Genomic DNA, 21,662 nt, shown 5'->3' with positions numbered 1-21,662 from the left:
TTTTTTTTTTTACTGCGTATTTGTGCTATTTTCAGTTTAAGTGTATCCGGCCCTCTGTTTAATGAGCTATCCTAATATACATTATTTACGCATTACTATTAACAATCAAAACAATTTTTTATTAGATATAATATGTATGTCATATCGTCAAATAAAATTCAGCAAGATACTCAATTATTAACGTATCAAAGTTGAAACACCCATACAGGTATGTGACCTACTGGATTAATGACAAAATCCCAATTACCTCATTAAACGTTTTAATAAAACATACACACCATGTACAAAATGATTTACATTCCTTAACATCTAATTTTAATTAGATTGGACTGAGCCCACACCTTCTTCCCAAAACTTTATTCCTGGGTCACCGCGTTGCCATGTAGTAATATATATACCCGTTTTAAAAACTTTCGTGAGATTTGAAATGAAGAGGTACATGTACGTGATCGAATCTATTACGAAGCCATTTGGAATTTCATAGAAATATCAAAAGTTGCTTAGAATACTTTATGAGTTAAATTCAAGGAGAAACCCTATCTAACTTGTTTTATTTTCTTTTTAACTCTAATTTACGAAAGAAAATCTCCGATATTTTGCAAATGTTTAACATATTTCTTATAAATGTTGACGATTTGGTTCTAATTGCCCCGCACTAGACTCTTGAAGTGTTTACAGTAGATGCTAGATATAATAAATAGTTGATACATGTAATATGGAACGCAGAGTTATCATAAACCCAACTAATTGAACATATCCTTAATTATTTGAAAGTACCATTAATTCAATTTTTGCGCACAATAATCGAATTGATGTGTGCATGAAATCAATCTTGGCTTGAAGTGTGCACCAATACAATTAATCATTGCGCGTATTGATTAGAGTAATAATTGATTTGGTGTGCACCTCAATTCAATTATGGCTTTCATCAATTCATTTGGTGCGCGCATTAATATAGTGGAATTATTGCTCGCAAAATTTAACCTGAAGCTCGGTATCAATGGTTTAAAGATCTCTTTAATTCAATAAATTTTATCTATTATTTTATTCTTATTATCAATTGACAATATATTTCATTATGTACAACGATTTTGTATAAGGAATTACTGCGTGCATCGATTCTTTTAGAGATAGCAACTATATGCATTGCTGTAGGCCTACTTCGATGAATCAGTTGTCTCAAGAAAAATAGATTAACTTGAAACACTGTAAAAGTTAAAATTTTAATTTGATTATCGTAGTAGAATATCATTAGCAGCAACCTCTCTGAGATAAATAATTCTAAAATTGTGTCATATATATTATGGAATTATTGAAGAAACTTAGAAATATACTTTTGATAGTTTATCGGGGTCCTACTCGCCCTGTAGTATTAATCCGTGAAAGCAGCAGCGAGACGACATGGTTGTGCAGAATATCAATGAATAAACAGTGTGTGTAATAGTAATATTCGTTGACGTATGCGCAGGAATGTGATTGAAATGAAAAGTATATAAAGCGCACGAATTGTTGGTGCAGTGTAATACTACCAACAATCTCTTGCAGGAGTTGAGGACCAAGAACTGGACGCTATTTGGTAAGACAGATTATTCATACTGGGTTGTTGTTTTTTTTTTTTTTTTTTTGTGGTTTTTTTTTTTTTTTTTTTTTTTTTTTTTTTTTTTTTTTTTTTACAGTATCCAGAAACAATCGCTTTTATTTGATATTATGAGAAGTATGAAGAAACATTTTTTACAGTACTTAGAGCAACAGTGAAGTATAGAGACCAAATTTGTGTTCTGTTGTCTTATCTACTTTCGCTTTCAATCGAAAGGAAATTTCCCGGTATCCCATTTTATCACGTAAACGTTTTAGGAATGTGTAATTACTAGTGAACACAAACGTGCATGCCGGCTCTATCAATTCGTATAGCGGTATGATTTGATTAAAGGGATGAAATACGTTGGACATAGTTAGGATATGTATGTTCAGCTGAGCATAAGCAATATTGAAATCCCTGAAAATGACTGAGAAATATTTTGTTTCACCATTCACAACAGCTACATGGTATGTTTTGCCTTAGATCACCCACTCGTTTAGTTACCCGCTCAGTCAAAATCCAATTTTGGCTTCGTCCCTAGCTTGATTATCACAACTCTACCTCATAGTTTCGTTTTGGTATGTCCATCATTAATAATTCAGCCTCATGATATCGCTTTCAAATGATTATTGTTACCAAAACTCATATGATACCCCAACTGAGGTGTTCCAGTCATGGAGTTATGTGTGGAACTTTGGACGTCCATTCAAAACATTATAGTGGAAGTATAACTGGCTTTACAAATATGACACTTGATTCTGAAGTGACCCATATTTCATTAGAAGCAGAGAGATCACTCTAAGTTGATTCAGTATATCATAAAAATACGTCCACTTTCATTTAGGAACCTAAAGCAGAGACAAACGCAAGAAAGGAATACAAAATTCAAAGATTGGACTGCCTTAAGTGATGGGTTATTTTATGTCCCATAGGGTGTCTTTTATTAACAATGTGTCACCAAATAAGATTGAGATGGTATGCCACCAGTGTAGGCCTATCTCAGGCGACCTGGACCACTTAGTCCTTAGTGAGGATTGTTTTAACTTCGCTTCTGTGGCGGAGCATGTTTTAGAGGTTTTTAAACTGGGACAAGACCGGAACAGACTTGGACTGAATATGAAGAAATGTTAATTATGAAACACTTGTTTCAATGATGGGGCCCTGGAAGCGTCAGGAATGTGTTGACCTTGGGGATGGGACTCAAAGACGGGCCCTGAGATACAATGTAGGACCTATACCTATCTGTCAGTTGGTCCGATTTCTCAGATAATAACATCTCATTTATATTCGTGTAATGTAGAACTGATAGTAATCCATCTACTAGAATATCACGTGACTATGTAAAGGAGTCCTACCAATTACCCGATATTTAAACATTTAGTGCTTGTAAAAGAACTTTTTTGTTTCAGATTTTGAAGGAGACAAAATGCAAGCTCGAGTTTTAATCCTCGTCTTCATCATTCTTTTTTCGGGACTGGCAAACGGAGGTCGGAACAGCTGCATTAATGACTGCATTTCGACGAGTCGCAGTTGTCAGGACGGATGTAAATCGCACTCCAGTTCCGCGGATCGATCACGCTGCGGAAGGAACTGTAACAGTGATCTAGATTCCTGCGCTGCCGACTGTTGAAGAAGTTATCCTGATAAGAAATGAAAGAGACGTTTCTCATCGTAGCTGATTTAACCTTTTGTATTGGATGACCATCATCTACGAAAAGTCAGAATTGTGCATCATAAGTAAAATAAAATATGTCAACCTCTTGTCCTATTGATTGTCAAAGATTGAATATATTGTAACCCATATTATGACCCTATCATGACCCTGTTGGTAGGCTCAAACTAAAGTTAAGGTACGTGAATTTGCTTGCACATTGCTTTAACGGCACGTCAATTCCACAAAATGATTGAAACGCAGTATCATTGGGATTGGTTTTTACCATTTCATGCAGTAGAGGAACGGTCAAGTCAGACCACACAGTATTGACATCAGTTATGTGGAAGCAATTTTTTGGGAAAATTTTCAAGGTCGTGTACAGCTTACTTCATGAAGCGCGTTTGCTTCATACTTAGATATTTTAGTGAAAGTAGATATTAACGGCAAACTAACAACTCAACTTCATGACAAATGGGATGATTTCAGCTTCTCCGTCGTCAACTTCCCATATTTATGTAGTAATATTCCCATTATCACCTGTATATGGTGTTTATATCTCTCAACTGATTCGATACGCAAGATCTTGTTCTTTTAAATCGATGCAGGCTACTGACAAACAAGTTGATGGTGCTGGGGTTCCAATAGTCTCGTTTAAAGTCATCATTTCGCAAATTCTATGGTCGTTATAACGATCTAGTTTACCAATACAACCTACCATTGGGTCAAATGCTGTCTGACGTGTTTCATTCCGGTCGTTAGACCGTTATTGGCACACTGATTTTTACTACGGATAACTCCGTTTACCTGATCAGGATATAGGGCTCACGGCGGGTGTGACCGGTCTACAGGGGATGCTTATTCCTCCTAGCCACCTGATCCCACCTCTGGTGTGTCCAGGGGTCCGTGTTTGCCCAACATTCTATTTTGTATTGCATATATGAGTTATGAGATTGATCACAGTTCGTTATCATCACCTTTCATGATACCACAAAGTCAAATCAAACAACAATACGGCATTTCAAAATTCAAGTCGAGCTTTTAAAAGTTGTATTTCAGTGTTAAAGGGACTCTGGCCACGTTTGATTTCAACAATAAAAGTCATTTTGGATTTAAAACATTAAAGTATAACTCATTTAAAGTTGACAACCAAATGTTTACCTTCTTAATTCAAGATAAGTACGATTGTAGCCTTAAGTCAATGTTATGCAAAAAGACTAGAGCCTTGGTTATGTCTACAATCAAATCAGTGAAGTGTTAATTTATAATTTGATGCATCCTAATTTTGCACAGACACAAATTTAACTTTATAATAGCACATTTTACGTTAAGAATACTTGGAATGATATATATAAAGTAAACTTAGATCAATTACCATATATTTTCATATATATTCAAACCTTTCCTATCTCAATCTTTGTTTACACAACAAATAACAAGTTCTCTATAATGAGCTTCTGTCATAATGTATAACCTTGGCGTTTTTGTTGACACCTTTTAAATGCATTAGACAGTATATTTTGAGCATTAAAACTGAAAAGGGGGAGGGGTCGTGAATTAGTTCATTTAAAGTTGTCTTTCGTGGGAAAAAAAATCTCTGCACGTCAAGTGGGACCATTTATTCTTGAAATTATTTAACATTTGGTTGAGAATCTATTTAATTATATTAAATATGATATCATTCAGTTTATCAACAGTAAATGTCCTTAACCTTGTCAAAATCACACAGCGTGGTTCAAGTGCATTTGAATTTGAATTAGAATTTGATAATTATATTACTGTATATTGAAAGAGTATATATAGATGATTTCCTGTCAGATTAGAATTCGGATGCATGTCCTATAACAACATTTATACATTCTTCTGAAAATACACAATATTGTTACTGTTTTGTAATTTACGACATTCACGGTTCTTTGTTTTCAACAGATCACAAAAATATGGGCATATTTCATTTCCAAAATTTGTACCGTAAACGTTCTCTGATTTCATTTCCGAAAATAATTGGGTTTTTTAATTCCATAAACGAAGTCATGTTTCATTCCGAACCCCCCCCCCCCTACATTTACCTATAAGGATCCCAATTGCAGAGAAATATATAGATGGTAAACAGTTGGAAGTGAAGGTTATCACACAGTCTAGAGATTTCACAACGCCCAACAGGGGTGATCAGAAAAAGAATAATGATGATAGAATAAATTGATGTTACATGGGTTTCAACAGTCTCGTTTAAAGGTAGTATTTCGCAAATTCTATAGTGGTTATAACGATTTAGTTTGTCAATACAACCTGTCATTGGATCAAATGCTCTCTTACGACCGGTCGACATGGGGTATGCTTACTACTCCTAAGCACCTGGTCTCACCTCTGATGTGTCATGCGTTCCTGTTTCCCTATCCTTAATTATGTATTGTTGTGCGAATTATGAAATTGATCACTGCTCGTTATCTTCCCATTTACATAATGTGACGTAGAGACAGACCTGCCCTAGAGGACGTTAAGACCAAAATTTATACCAAAATCGGTGCTAAAATAGGGCAAACACTGTTTATCTTTACTTTTTATCTTCAATGCAACACCATAAGAATGTTGCATTGGCCTAGAATAGAAAACTTAGTACTGCCAAAGATTTATGAAACCAAGCCGCATTCACATTGATAACGAAACAGTTACCGTATAAGTTTTACATTATGACCCCTGGGTCGAGGCCTCTGCTGGTGGACTGTTAGTCCCCGAGGGTCTCTACAGCCCAGTAGCTAAGTACTTCGTTACTAGCTTGAAAATACGGATGTATATTTAATTGCTGTTATAAAATTTAGAAATTCATTTCAAAATTAAGGATTATCTCCCTCATGCATAGCTCTTATCCTTGGACGAATTTGGCTCCACTTTTTTGGCACGCTGTTTTTGACTATATTTAGCTCTAAAACTTCATAGTTATTTCGGATTTCAAACATTTCGGTTGAGCATCATTGAAGTGACATTATTTGTCGAAATGCGCATCTGGTGCATCAAAATTAGTACCGTATAAGTTTTACATTATTAATAATGTTGTGAAGCTTCATGTTCCCTGAAACTCAAACTGAATGCCGTCAATTCCCTCTAAGCTGGTGGTGACGTATCCAGACGTTGGGATGGAGTGAGTACAAGACGAGCAGGGACAAACAAGTGTTACCAGGCGAACGGAAGAAGTATCTCGGTTTCGGAAATGAAATATATTAGAAATGAACTTATTATTCATCGGACTTGAAATGTCAATTTTCGGAAATGAAGAAACTCAGAAAAATACAGCTTTAAGAAACAATTTTAGCCCAGATCCACAAAATGTATCAGCTGTTATAACTGTGTTGAAGTGTTTGGGGAAGTGGTAGAGGATCTGACCGAATGCTATATATCATTCAAAACAGAATTCACTGTGTCACCTGATAGGCTGTATAAGTCTGAAGAATTATCTATATAAAGAAAAATATGGGCCACTTTCTATCCCTTCCCCCCTCACGGCCATCTGCACTGTACATAGTAAATTACCGTTTGGGTCGGTTATACTCTGCGTTAAAAGCGCGATTTTATATTGCGTAGGAATGGTTGTATCCAAATGGCGTAGGAATGGTTGTATCCAAATGACGTTTGGTCACGGTGTGTCTTGTATCTGGGGTCGTACGTTTCATTTTAATTACTATCGATTTACAAGCTCCGCCCTTTCTATACTACCAACAATGTCTCTCTGAATATTCATGAAAGGATTATAGGTTGCATTTAAATCACCGAATCGTACAATTGATAATCTAAGCGAAGGAAAATTGTGCACTCCCGATTTTACATTGTATAACGAGACCAAATTTTGGAAACTAAATTCCTTTATGGTGTCGCATAGAAAGGGGATTTGAATTTTTAGGTGGTTTAAGATAACATCATGCAAGGTGAAGATAACGAACAGTGATCAATCTCATAACATGCTGAGACAATATTCATGTTTTTTTTGTTGTTTTTTTTTTTTTTTTTTTTGTTTTTTTTTTTTTTTTACAAATCTTGCTTTTAACAGCGAATTTATCTTTACCAATTAAAATCCTAGTATTTAATTCATTAAACCTTTTAATAAAACATATTTACATGCACAAACTGGCTTAACAATAATCAGCTTAAGCAATGAATACTATTATACAAATGCAGGAAATGAATGGCTTTTCCTACCAACATAGAAATATTCTACTAGGTAGGTTCTTCAGACCAAATTAATATGTCTCTTGATAAATTAAAGACAAATAATTGCATCAGTGGTATATCGATGGTATTCCTTCGTTATATAAGCATGCCAAAATAGCTTCAGTATAGGAGTAAACATTCTTTTGGGAGAATTAATCGATGTGTAAACTCTTGACATTATAATAAAAAAAATCAGTAAAAGTGAGAAACACTTTTACGTTAGTTAAGTTTGTGAGTGAAATGTTTTAAGTTTACACATCGATACATTCTTGAAATAAAACGCTTGAGTCTTAAATTCCAATTTGTTTCCTGTATTGAAAATTTGAATAGTTTTCCCGCTAAGTCTCAGTACATTACTTTATTTGTTTTCAAGCGCGTATGAATACATATGTATATCAAGTTTCTCGTTCAGCTTTATTTTTACAATCAATACAGTTGTAACGAATCACTTGGAATTATTTCACATAAAGTATTTCGTAGGTCAAATGCCAGAACATAAAACGTTGGGCCACAATAGGGACGGTGATAAAGTAAAAAAATACGACCAAGGTGTAACAAGAATCTACAAGAATCTACAAGAAAAGGAGTCTACTTCATTATTATTTGCAATCACAACACAGCAACACGATTAGCTAAGCGTAGATGTAAAACACGAGATTGTAAACCGCTTAAAATTCCCCAATAAAGTTTCAATCTGATCAAAGATAGATGTTAGATCCGCTCGATCGCATGCATACCTATTATATGTATGCGAGTATATTAGCGGATATAACATCTAATTTTAATTAAATTGGAGTGAGACCATTACATCTTACTTCGTCCAAAAACTTTATTCCGGGGTCACTGTATTGTCAAATTGTACCGTTGGTGGTTAGTGCCAAATCTTTGACTGATCGTTTGAAATGCTTATACATGAAGTCATATATACATGTACCTATTTGAAATACTTAAGTTAAATAGGTTTGAAATGGAGCGGCACGTGGTCAAATATACTAAGAAGCCATTTGGAATTTCATCAAAATCTCAAAAGTTGTATAAAATGGGATTTACTTTATGGCTCTAGGTCAAGGAGAAGCACTTTTTAACCCGTTTTTATTTTCTTTTGTCCCGGATGTTTTGTTGAATATACTTCTTATACATGTTAATTGCCCCGCGCTAGAGTCTCGAAGGTTTACAGTAGATTCTAGATGCATTAAATAGTTCGCTTTGGTGTGTCCATCATTGATAATTCAGCCTCATGATATCGCTTTCAAATAGTTATATAATCATAATGATACCCGGACTACGTAACGTGTCCCAGTCATGTGTGTTGAACTTTCGACGGTCATTCAAAACATTATACTATAGAACGCCAAGTTAACACAAAGCCAAATAATTGAAGATATCTTTAATTATTTGAAGATATTTTCAATTCAATTCTTGCGCACAATAATTATATTGATATTTGCGTCAAATCAATATTTGCTCTCATCAATTGAATTGATGAGTGCACCAATACAATTAATTATTGCGCGTAATGATTGAATATAATGCGCGCATTAATTAAGTATTGATGAGTGTAATAAATGATTTGATGCGCACATCAAATGTATTAATGTTATGTAGTCGCAAAATCTATTTTGGAGCTCGGTATAAATGCTTTGATGATCTCTTTAATTCAATTGAGAAAATAACAATTTTGTATAAGGAATTAATGCGCGCACCAATTCTTTTGAAGAGAGCAATAATTCGTTGCTGCACTTTGATGAGTCGGTTGTCTAAAGAAAGTATATCAACTTAAAATGCTGTAAAAGTTAAATTTTACTTTGAATAACTTTGTAAAATATCATTAGCACCAAGTTCTCCAACATTGATAATTCTAAAATTACATGTATTGAAGAAACTCAGAAATATACTTTTACTAGTTTATACCGGGTCCTACTCGCCCTGTAGTGTTAATCCTTGTAAACAGAAGATGGCAGTGGTTGTGCAGACTATGAATAAACAGTGTGTGTAATAGTAATATACGTAGACGTTTGCGCATAAATATTATTTAATGAAAGGCATATAAAGCGCACGACTTGTTGGTGCAGTGCAGCACAGCCTACAATCTCTTACAGGAGTTGAGAATCAAGAACTGGACGCTGTTTGGTAAGACGTATTATCCATACTGCTTGTTTTCTAAATGTACCCAGAGCCCATTAATTGCTTCTATTTGATATTATAACAAGCATGAGGAGAAAAATGTTTTTTACAATACTTAGAGCAACAGTGAAGTATAGAAACCGAATTTGTGTTCTACTGTCTTATCTACTTTCGCTTTAAATCGAAAGGAAATTAACGGGTATCCCATCTTATCACGTAAAAATAAAGTTGCTACACATTACATCATCGGATACCCGCGGCTGATCTGGTCTTCTACTCATCAGTAGAAGACGAGATCAGCCGTGGATATCCAACGATGCACATTTTAGTGATGTGCAATTATTAGTCAACACAAACGTGCTTTCCCGACCAAATCAATTCATAATGGTATTGATTTGATTGAAGGGCTGAAATACGTTGGATAAAGTTAAAACATGTTCTATGTTCAGCATAAAAGTATTTTGTTTGACCATTCACAACGGCTATGGTATGTTTTGCCTTAATCGAAGTAAGCTACTGACAAACAAGTTTATGGTACAGGGGTTGCAACAGTCTCGATTGAAGTCAGCATTTCGCAAATTCTATGGTCGTTATAACGATCTAGTTTGTCAATACAATCCGTCATTGGGTCAAATGCTGTCTGACGTGTTTCATACCGATTGTTAAGCCGTTCTTGGCACACTGATTTTGACTGCGGATAACTCCGTTTACCTGAACAGGATATAGGGCTCACGGCGGGTGTGACCGATCGACAGGGGATGCTTACTCCTCCTAGGCACCTGATCCCACTTCTGGTGTGCCCAGGGGTCCGTGTTTGCCCATCTATATATTTTGTATTGCTTATAGGAGTTATGAGATTGATCACTGTTCGTTATCTTCACCTTTCATCACCTAAATGTTTAGTTACCAACTCAGCCAAAATACATGTTTGGCTTCGTCCCTAGATTGATTATCATAACTCTACCTCACACTTTCGGTTTGGTATGCCCATCACTGATAATTCAGCCTTATGATGTCGCTTTAAAATGGTTGTTGTTTCCAAAACTCATCTGATGTCACAACTACGTCAGGTGTTTCAGTCATGAAATTATGTATTGAACTTAGAACGACCACTCAAAACATTAAAGGGACTGGTTCACGGTTTTGAGTCATTTAATGTTGACAACCAAAATTTGGACCGTCTCAATGCAAGGATAAGAGCAATATTTTAGCTTTGTTTCTGTGTTATGTAAACAAAGACTCGAGTCTTGTAAAGAAACAAATTAGTGAAATTTTGTAATTCAAAGCATCTTCATTTTGCACAATCACAAATTTTAACTTTTGAATGACACATTTTATCCAACGTATACTTGATATGTGATATATTAATAAACTTGGATTAATATCCATTTATTTTGAAAACTCCGTAAACAATAACACACCTCATTTTTTGTTTTCAAAACAAATGATAAACTTTCTATAATAAGCTTCTGTCATGATGAATAACCTTAATTTTTTGGTGAAATCCTCTAAACACATTAGACTGTAGATTTTAATCATTTAAAGTGAAAAACAAAATATGGGGGGGGGGGGATCGTGAATCAGTCTCTTTAAAAGGGGAGTATAACAATTTTTGCAAATATGACACTTAATTCTGAAGTGACCCATATTTCATTAGAAGCAGAGAGATCACTCTGAGTTGATTCAGTATATCATAAAAATACTTCCACTTTCATTTAGGAACCTAAAGCAGAGACAAACGCAAGAAAGGAATACAAAATTTAAAGATATTCTTGGACTGTCTTAAGTAACAGGTTGTGCTATGTCCCATAGAGAGTCTTTCATTAACAATGTGTCACCAGATAAGATTGAGATGGAATGCCGCCAGTGTAGACCAATGTCAAGCGTTTTGGACCGCTTAATCCTTAGTAAGGTTTGTTAGAACTTCGATGCTGCAGTGGAGCATGTTTAGAGTATTTTTAAACTGGGACAAGACCGGAACAGACTTGGACTGAATAAAACACTTGTTTCAATGATGGGGCTCAGGAATCGTCAACAATGCGTTGACCTTGAGGATGGGACTCCAAGACGGGTCCTGTTGTCAAACGAGATACAATGTAGGACCTATCTGACAGTTGGTCCGATTTGTCAGATAATAGCATTTGATCTCGTTGCTGGCGCTTTGAGTATGTGTGGCAGTGTTTGCAGTATCATGAATGCATTTCCTTCCAGTGAGAGTTACTTCCTGTATGAATCTTTGTTGGGATTTGCAGTGTCCTAGATGTTGTATTTTGTATTTTTGAAACTCACTCAAGCTTGATATATGGGTGATTGGTTCTTGTATACGTTCCTCATACAATAGCAAACATTGGTGTTGTTGAATTATATTTACTGGTATATTGATGTGATTCAGACCTGATAGTATTCCATCTACTAGAATTTCACTTGATTATGTAAAGGATTCCTATCAATTACCCGATATTTAAACATTTAGTGCTTGCAAAAGAACTTTTTTGTTTCAGATTCTGAAGGAGACAAAATGAAAGCTCGAGTTTTAATCCTAGTCTTCATCATCCTTTACTCGGGACTGACAAACGGAGATAAGAGGAGCTGCGTGCTTGACTGTGCTTGGTCTTGTGTGAGCTGTACCGCCACATGCCGCTCTAACTCTGGACGCTGCTTCGCGGACTGTTACGACTCGATGGTTCACTGTGTTAACGACTGTAAAATAAGATATCCTGATAAGAAATAAAAGATGGTAATCATCGAAGCTGATTTAATATTTTGTATTAAATGGCTGTCATCCACGAAAACTCAGAATTGTGCATCATGTAAATAAAATATGTCAATCTCTTGTCCTATTGATTTTCAAAGACTAAACATAATTGTAACCCCTATTATGACCCAATTATGACCCTGTTGGTAGGCTCAAACTAAGATAAGTACTCTATCAAGATTGTTGATCGTGCCATGTTGTACTTTTTTTTTTTAAAAAAACACTTTGCTGGACGGGTGTCAATACAGTTATATTGCAAGTTTTGTTTTACACCCACCCAGTTAATTAGAAAATTTAAGTATCTTTTTTTTAAATTTGGAAATGAAAACTTTTTTCCCTTTAGAAATTAAACAATTATTTTTCGGAAATGAAATGTCAATTTTCGGAAATGGAACAACTCAGAAAAATGTACGTTTAAAAAACAACTTTTAGCCAAGATCCACAAAATGTATCAGTCATATCTGTTCTCTGAGATCGTACATTTCGACATCATTACTACATGTATCTATTTACAAACCCCGATCCTTTCTATACCACCAACTATGTCCCTCTGAATATTCATTAAAGAATAATACGATGCAAAGTTTAAACACTGAATCGTACAATTGATAATTGAATCGGAGAGGAAAGATTGTGGGCGCTGTGGGTTTTTTTTTACATTGTATAACGAAACCAAATTTTTTGAAACTACATCGGAATTCTAGACATTCACTTAAAGGGTAAGGCAACCCAAAATGTTTTACATGATATATGATAGGATTAATTATATGATAAAGTTTTACCATACTATATTCTGTTGATATACGGCCTAGATAAGCTTCAGTACTAATTTGAAAACGTTAAAAATTGAAATTCCCGCTATCTATAGAGGCTGTCATGATGTGGAACTCTTTTGTATTCAAGACCACAGAAATCAAGAAGATTGACGCCATACCGTCTATTCCGGTTTTGATGAGACTCTAAGGTCATCAAAGATGTACATGTGGTAGATTCTACGAATACATTGTAAATAGGTTGATGCCGTCTTGTCAAGCAGTTAATTACACTAATGCGAATGGGAGATGTGAAAAAACTTTTTTTTTCAAACCCTGACCCGACCAAGGCATTTGAAAATACATGTATTATGTAAACTGTGGATCCACCATTTGCGTAATGACAAGTTGAGGTTCGATACATTTGTATGAAGAAACGTGTATCGTCTGCTTGGTCTGCGACTCGACTGAACGTCTTCTTTTTTAATGTCTTCTTGCGAAAGAACGGGCTCAAATCTATACGGCTCCAAACTTGACTGTTCGTGACTTGTCATGTTTACAGTGCTGCTAATGAAATAAAACGGAACTGACGGTGTGACGTCATCAATTAAACTTTAATGGCCGCTCTCTTAGCGGCGGGTAATTTAAAATATATGAAAGCTTAATATTGATTTAATTGTTAAGCAAGGATTTTTGTTGTTAAAGACTGTCATTTATGATATCAGTAAGTAATGATTTATTCATAAAAGCAAAACTTGGTTAGAGGTGCCTTTCCCCTTAATGGTTTCGCATAGAAGGGTTTTTTGGATTTTCAATTACAACATCATGTTGATACAATATTCATTTATTTTGAAAATCTTGCATTTAAAGCAAATTTATCTTTACCAATTGAAATCACAATTGCTTCATTAAACCTTACAATACTATGCTAAAGCAATGAATACTATTATAAAAATGCAGGAAATGAATGACCTTTCCTACCAACATAGAAGTTTTTTACTAGGCAGGTTCTGCAGAAGAAATTAAAATGTCTATTGATGAATTAAAGACAAATGTTTACATTTGAGGTATGATGGTATTTTTTTCATTATAATAGCTTCAATATAGGATTAAACATTCTTTTTGAAGAATTTATCGATGTGTAAATTCTGGACATTTCACTCACAAACTGAATAAAAGTGCGAAGAGCTTTTATGTTAAAAGTTTGTGAGTAAAGGAGTTTACACTTCGATAAATTCTTCAAATAAAATGTTTGAGTCTCAATTCCAAGTTTCCCCGCTTAGTCTCAGTACATTACATTATTTGTTTCAGGCGCGAATGAATACATAGCTTTTCGGAATTTATTGATGTGTAAATTCTCGTTTAGCTTTACTTTTCTCCCAATCAACACAACATTGGAATTGTTTTCAAAGGAAGTAAAATGAGGTAAAATGTTATAAGCGTTGGGCCGAAGTAGGGCCGTTAATATGATAAAAACGTACAACCAAAGTGTAATAAGAATCTAATTGAAGCTCAGAAAAGAAGCTGCTTCATTAGCATTCGCAATAACAGCACAGCAACACAGCAAGGCGTAAATGTGAAACACGAGTCTGCAAACCGCTCGAAATTCCTCTATAAATTTCTACCTCGTCCAATCTGATAAAAAACGATGTTAAATTCGCTCGCATACATACCCATTTTGTGTATGCGAGCGGACCTACCATCTAGTTTTAATTAAATTGGAGTGAGCCCATTCCCTCTTACTTCGTCCCAAAACTTTATTCCTGGCCCACCGCGTTGCGATGGTGTACGTGGGGGGTTAGTGCCAAATTTTAAGATTGCGTTTTCGTCCCGAATGCTTATACATGAATTAATATATAGCCATTTTAAAAACATTAGTTGGGTTTGAAATGGAACGTTACGTGATCAAATCTACTAAAATAAAAAGCCATTTGGAATTTCATCGAAATCTCAAAAATTGCATAGAATATGGCAATTACTTTATGGGTCAATGTCAAGGAGAAACGCTATAACCTGTTTTATTTTATCTTTAACTATATATTTACGAAGGAAACTTCCTGATATTTTCTAGACCATATTTTTTCTTATACATGTTAACGATTCGATTCTAATTGCCCCGAGCTAGACTCTTGAAAGCTTAAATCAAGGAGAAGCACTATAGCCTGTCTTATTTTCTTTTTAATTATATATTACGAAAGAAGCTCCTTGAGATTTTGTTGAAAATACTTCTTCCTATGCATGTTGACGATTTGTTTCTAATTGCCCCGCACTAAACTCTTGAAGTCTTACAGTAAATGATAGATGCATTGAATAGTTTATACTATGGGACGCCAAGTTAACATAAATCCGAATAATTGACGATATCTTTAATTATTTGAAGCTATCATCAATTCAATTCTTGCACACAATAATTGAATTGATGCGTGTATGAAATCAATATTTGCTCTCATCAATTGAATTGATGCGTACACTAATACAACTATTGCGCGTAATAATTGAATTAATGCGCATATTGATTCGGTATTAATGAGAATAATAATTAATTTGGTGCGCATATTAATTCAATCATTGCTCTCATCAATTCATTTCGTGCTCGGATCAATGTGGTGGACTTATTGATCGCAAAGTTTTATCTGGAGCTCGTTATAAATGATTTGATGATCTTTCTAATTCAATTAGGATCTCTTAAATTCTTTACAACGATTTTGTGTATGGAATTGATGCGCACATCACTTTTTTTTAAAAGAGAAAGGTGAATATAACGAACAGTGATCAATCTCACAAGTCATGTAAGCAATACAAAATAGAGAGTTTGGCAAACACGGACCCCTGGTTATACCAGAGGTGGGGTCAGATGTATAGGAGGAGTAAGCATCCCCTGTCAACCGACCACACCCGCAGTGGGCCCTATATCTTGATAAGGTGCATGGAGTTATCTGTAGTCAAAATCAGTGTGCCAAGAATGGCCTAACAATCGGTATGAAACACGTCAAACAGCATTTGACCCAATGATAGGTTGTACTGGCAAACTAGATCGTTATAACGACCATAGAATTTGCGAAATGCTGACTTTAAACGAGACTGTTGGAACCCCAGCACCATCAACTTATTTGTCAGTAGCCTGCTTCGATTTAAAAACTGACCATAAGCAGAACAAGATCTTGCGTATCGAATCAGTTGAGAAATATAAACACCATATGCAGGTGATAATGAAATATTGCTACATGAATGTGGGTAGTTGACGATGGAGAAGCTGAAATCATCCCGTTTGTCATAAAGTTGAGTTGTTAGTTTACCGTTAATATCTATTTTCAGTAAAATATCTAAGTATGAAGCTGATATGGACGAATCTGTGTTGCCTTTTATTTCGAGTTCACTGGGATATATCGAATCGACATATGAACGAAAATGATTATTGTTAATAAATGATACGGCGTCGATACATCTAAATGCCCAATTGTTGAATTCATCATATTTTTAATTAGATAATGACTCTCTATAAAAGAATTAATGCATAGATCATTTGAATTGATAATGTCAATTAATCAGTTGAAAAGAGCAACAATTCAAGTATTTTGTGCATTAATTGAATTACACGATGCGTGCATTAATTGTATTATAGCGCTTTTCAATTGTTGATATCCTCAATTCATTTGAAGAGCACTATTTCTGCGGAATAATTAATGATATCAACAATTTAATTAATGCACGTAATCAATCAGAATTGAAGATATCAAATATTTAAAGAAATCTGTAATTGTTGCCACCTTATCTTGCGTCTATCTCTGCGCCGCTTTCTTTCTGGTGTCCAGAAAAGGGCTGTACTAGTATGGTCTTGTAGATCTCTTCTCTAGATGTGCCCAATCCGTCTCCATCTTCTGATGAGGATGTTGTTCATGTCTTCCTGATTGCATAAGGAGGTCTTGGTTAGAGATCTTATTTGGGCTAAATATTTGTAGTTCTCCTAACGTTATTTGTATGGAAGATGCAGAGTTTTGTTGGTCAGCCTCAGTCAATCTCCAGCATTCTGAACCATACAACAGATAGGTATTACAGAACTGTTGTATAGTTTCAATGTGATACGTATGGTGTTCTGGCCAGATTTCCAGACACTCTGCAAGTTGTTGAATGCAGCTCTTGACAGACGTTGTTTAATGCCAGTAGGGGCACCACTATCTACTCTTACTGTACTGCCAAGGTATGTAATTGTATCTGTTTGAGGCAGGGATTTTCCATCTACAAGTTCTGACGGTGAGTTGGAATTTTTACGAATCATGAATTCGGATTCTCTGGTGTTGATTCGTAGGCTTAATTGGTTGTGTGATATAGTGGTTATCTCTTGGATATGCGATACTAAGGCAATATCATCAGCAAAGACGAATATCTTCTAGGGTTGAAATGGTTCCCTGTCTGAAAATGTTTGTTGTAACACTCAATCAATGGATATGTTAAATAAAGTTGATTACATGACACACCTTTGCCCAATTCCTGTTTTCACTTAAAAAGCTATGTCTGAATTCCCAACGATACATTTTAAAGCAAATACAGTTAAGATATTGTGGGGAAAACTACTTGAACGTAAGCAACACATAATATGTCCTTTGGCATCTTTCTACACTTCAAAACATTAAGCGATAGTGATTTTAGACATGGTGGTGACTTTTCGGCTTAGAAATTTAGAGATTACTTGTAATTTCTAAAATATAATTCAACAACTCTGACGTCTCTGACTTTGTTCAGGATTTTCGCACGGATGGGAACGTTTTATTCATATGACTGACCTCCACAACTTCGTAAACTAGGAATTTTCCAAATGACATAAACTTTAGTGAGTATTGAAATCATGTTTTACATACTTGGACTATGCTCGATAGGAACTACCACTGACAGAAGAATTAATCGTTTTGTGGTATTAACACAGTGAGCTTAGCCCCCTGTGGTTTACATGCTATCAGAAATTGGTATGCATGAAATGCAATCTTAAAACTCTCTTGAAAATCGTCTTCCCTTTGGAACAATTATAATGTACGTGGTATATCTTGTAATAAACAACAAATTTCAATATTGAAATTTTAAAAACATAACAAAAACGCAAGATGGCATCCCAAAAGATATTGAAAGCATGCATCGTTGCAAATTGTCAATGTATTAGGAATGGTTGTATCATACGTTATACTTTCATAGAATGGTCGTATCCAGCGTTATATTTTAAGTAACATTAATAAACGTCTTAATCGCAATGTTTTCTTCCCGATGTTTATGGTATTCATTTGTAATGATGTTGTCGTTTCACTGATGAAATTGAATTTCAGGTGTGTTTTTTTGTTGTTGTTGTTTTGTTTTTTTTATTGGTTTTTGTACACATAATAAAGTACATGAATACAACAAGTCATATATAATTATCATTATGTGCATGGAGAGAGATAGTGAGAAAGAGAGAAAAAGAGAGATGCATGTTTTAAGTAAATATTAAGTTCCATCCGTTCCATTGAGTATCAAATTTTTTCTTTTCACCATTCTTATATGCTATATATTTGTGTGTTTCATAAAATAATTTCATTTGTAATATTGCAGCGGGCAAGTTTAAAGGTTTCTTAGTGCATCTTGCAGTATAGACATAATACTTCAGAAATAAAGTAATAATGTTTTGTATATCACTATTATTTTCAATACAAGCTAAAATAAAGGATTTCTTTGTAATTGTAATCTGTCGCTCAGTCTTGTCTTCTAAAAATTGTTTGAATTCTACAAGAAATAATTGTAAACAATTACATTCCCATAAAATATGTTCTATTGTTTCCTCTTCAGAGTGACAAAAGTTGCAATATTTAGAATCAGGTGGTTTTTTTGTTTTCTAAACAAATTAAGAAAACAAACAGTCAAGACCAATTTACATGGAATTTTCTGTGTTAAAGTGGTGTGCTAGGAGATCTGACCGACTGTTATATATCATTCAAACCAGAATTTCTTTTGTCACGTGATAGGTTACATAATTTTTAAGAATTATCTGTATATAGAAAAATATGGGCCACTTTCTTGACCCTTCTCACGGACATCTCCATAGTAAAGTGCTGTATGGGTAGGTTATACTCTGCGTTAAAAGCACGATTGTATCCGGCGTAGGAATGGTTGTATCGAAATGACGTATGGCCATGATGACATTGCCAAAAAGGCACAATCCAATCCAATAAATGGTATATAGCAGAAGTATAATTACATTTTTCACATTAGAAAATGACACGTATGACTTGATATTTATTTTTGATCAGGGGCAAATAGCTCGTGGGTAACCTTCTATTCAGATTTATCGTTCCTTACACTCACATTTACCTCTGTCAACGTCTCAAAATTCGCAGTGTTAGCGTACAAATCTTTCCGACCGAGTTACCGGTGAATTGTACGAGATATATATGATAGTACTTTCTGAACACCAAACAGACTGCTATAGTTAAACTACAAATACATGTGCATGGTTTGTATGACATGCCTTGTCTCATTAAGGGCTAATTTATATTTATGATCTTACATTGGGCCATATGTATCAAAAAGTAAAATGTAAAACATTTTTGCAGACGAACAGAGCCGTCTTATACATATAAATATACATTTAACAAAGCATATGTTATTCAAGCTTAACAACCACCCACCGAATGGATGTTCATGTGCATCTAACATTTGATAAAGTTATATATGTATATATATAAGTGATATAAATATATTTTGGAACTGTATATTTTCCTGCTTTTTTTATTGAATTATATATATATATATATATATATATATATATATATATATATATATATATCAATTTAATGAACTATCAAAAGGCATGCATTGCCAAAAGTTTGAAACTTTGGAATCTGTAAATTACAGTGTACGTAGAAAAATGAAATTAAAACAGGTCCTGTCTAATACATATTTTGATGTCGTTACAGTCTTATTGAACTTCTCCCCTACATATGCTTGTATGTCGCATATTCAGAGCAATACTTCTGAACAAAATGTCCTTTACAGATCCCTGCTGCTTCATTCTTATCCCTCTTATTGCTAAATAGTTTTCAATTAAAACAAGTACCTAAATCTTGAATCCTTTAAAATATCTTCCGTGTAGAAAGTGAAGTACGTAGAAACCAAATTGAGTTGTAAGTGACATGAACTGAAAAGAGGCTAAACAACTGGAGGAGGTCCTTATAGACCCTGATAAGTATCATTATAACGCAGTCTGTTTTGATGAAGTGACACATTTCTTTAAGTGGCGCTCGTCACAAATATATATATATATACTGGTACTGTAATGTGTATTTCACCAACTTATTCCTCCAGAACAGGGCCGTAAATTAACCTTCAATTTGGAGGAGGCAGGAAATTAGGCGGGGGTCTGGGGGCCTGGGCGGCCCCCAGACGCTGAGCACATTTTGTGCACACTGAACACGTTTCGTGCTAAATCCTTGATTCTAGGGCCTTCTAAGATGTTACTTGACTAACTCATTCTAAAAGAAAGATTTGGAATGCTTTTTAAGGGAGGTATCATGTTCTTAGTTATTGGAAACAACATAAATTCTAATGAACTTTAAATTTTAATTTTTTTTGGCTCAAAAGTTGGAGGAGGCAGCTGCCTCCTCCGCCTCCATGTAATTTACGGCCCTGCAGAATATCCAAATGTAAAATTTTATGGTTAATCGGTTATAAAATTTGAAACAGATTATCATCTTTCCGACCGATTGATCGGTTATCCGGTTAACCGTTGTCATCCCTATTATACATACATACATACATACATGCACGCACGCACCCACTCACCCATATATATATATATATATATATAAAAGACTCTAAAGTGCGATGGTCACGCCAAATTGCGATTGTCTTCGCCAAAGTGCAATGGTCTGTGCCAAAGTGGGATGGTCAGGCACGTCAAAGTGCAATGGCCCGTCATTACTTGTGATGTACATGTAATAAATTCCTGGAGAAGGGGGGGGGGTATGCTATAATGCAAAGATTTTATGCCATTTAGCGTTTGAAAATTTTGCGTTTAATAACATGACAAAAAAAGGATAATAAAATGAGTTTTTAAAATCATTTTTTGGATGTATTTTGCATTGATATTTTGGTGAAACACCACACGTTTGGTACAGTCTGTACCAAAACACTGTGTCCATTCAGCTTTGCAAACCAACGAACTTCGGCGTGTCACTCCGCCCCACTTTGGCGCATTCATATCTACATGTACCATCGGACTTTGGCGTGTCACACCATCGCACTTGGGCGTATTCGCCTCACACCGTCGCACTTTGTTGTGCGCACCATCGGGGCTTGACGCAGACCATTGCACTTTGGCGTGGCCATCGCACTATAGAGTCCTACATCTCTCTCTCTCTCTCTCTCTCTCTCTCTCTCTCTCTCTCTATATATATATATATATATATATGTGTGTGTGTGTGTGTGTGTGTGTGTGTGTGTGTGTGTGTGTGTGTGTGTGTATCGAGGTACATTATAGTATACGGGATTGTGAAGTAGAATAAACTAATACGAACAACTAAAAACAACATGTATGTAGAAGGCACAGGTGCAGATCATCAAAATTTTCAAAGGAGTGTT

The 21,662-nt window shown here is 35.0% G+C and overlaps 1 protein-coding gene across 6 annotated transcripts in view; it reads left to right on the top strand.

Annotated features, from left to right (window-relative positions):
- The window catches only part of LOC125647533 (uncharacterized), a 143,913-nt gene continuing 122,251 nt past the window's right edge, over positions 1 to 21,662 (top strand). For 3 of the 6 annotated variants that reach the window (XM_056142297.1, XM_056142302.1, XM_056142296.1), the window contains exon 1: positions 14,311 to 17,892. The gene's annotated coding sequence lies outside the window, so the exon portion shown is untranslated. Of the gene's footprint in view, positions 1,577 to 2,988; positions 9,564 to 12,058; positions 17,893 to 21,662 lie in introns of those variants that run through there. The other 3 variants (XR_008796296.1, XR_008796297.1, XM_056142298.1) reach the window with 2 other exon arrangements.

Source organism: Ostrea edulis, chromosome 6, assembly GCF_947568905.1.
Source record: "Ostrea edulis chromosome 6, xbOstEdul1.1, whole genome shotgun sequence".
Taxonomy (NCBI): Eukaryota; Metazoa; Mollusca; class Bivalvia; order Ostreida; family Ostreidae; genus Ostrea; species Ostrea edulis.
This window is presented reverse-complemented; position numbering and strand designations above follow the sequence as displayed.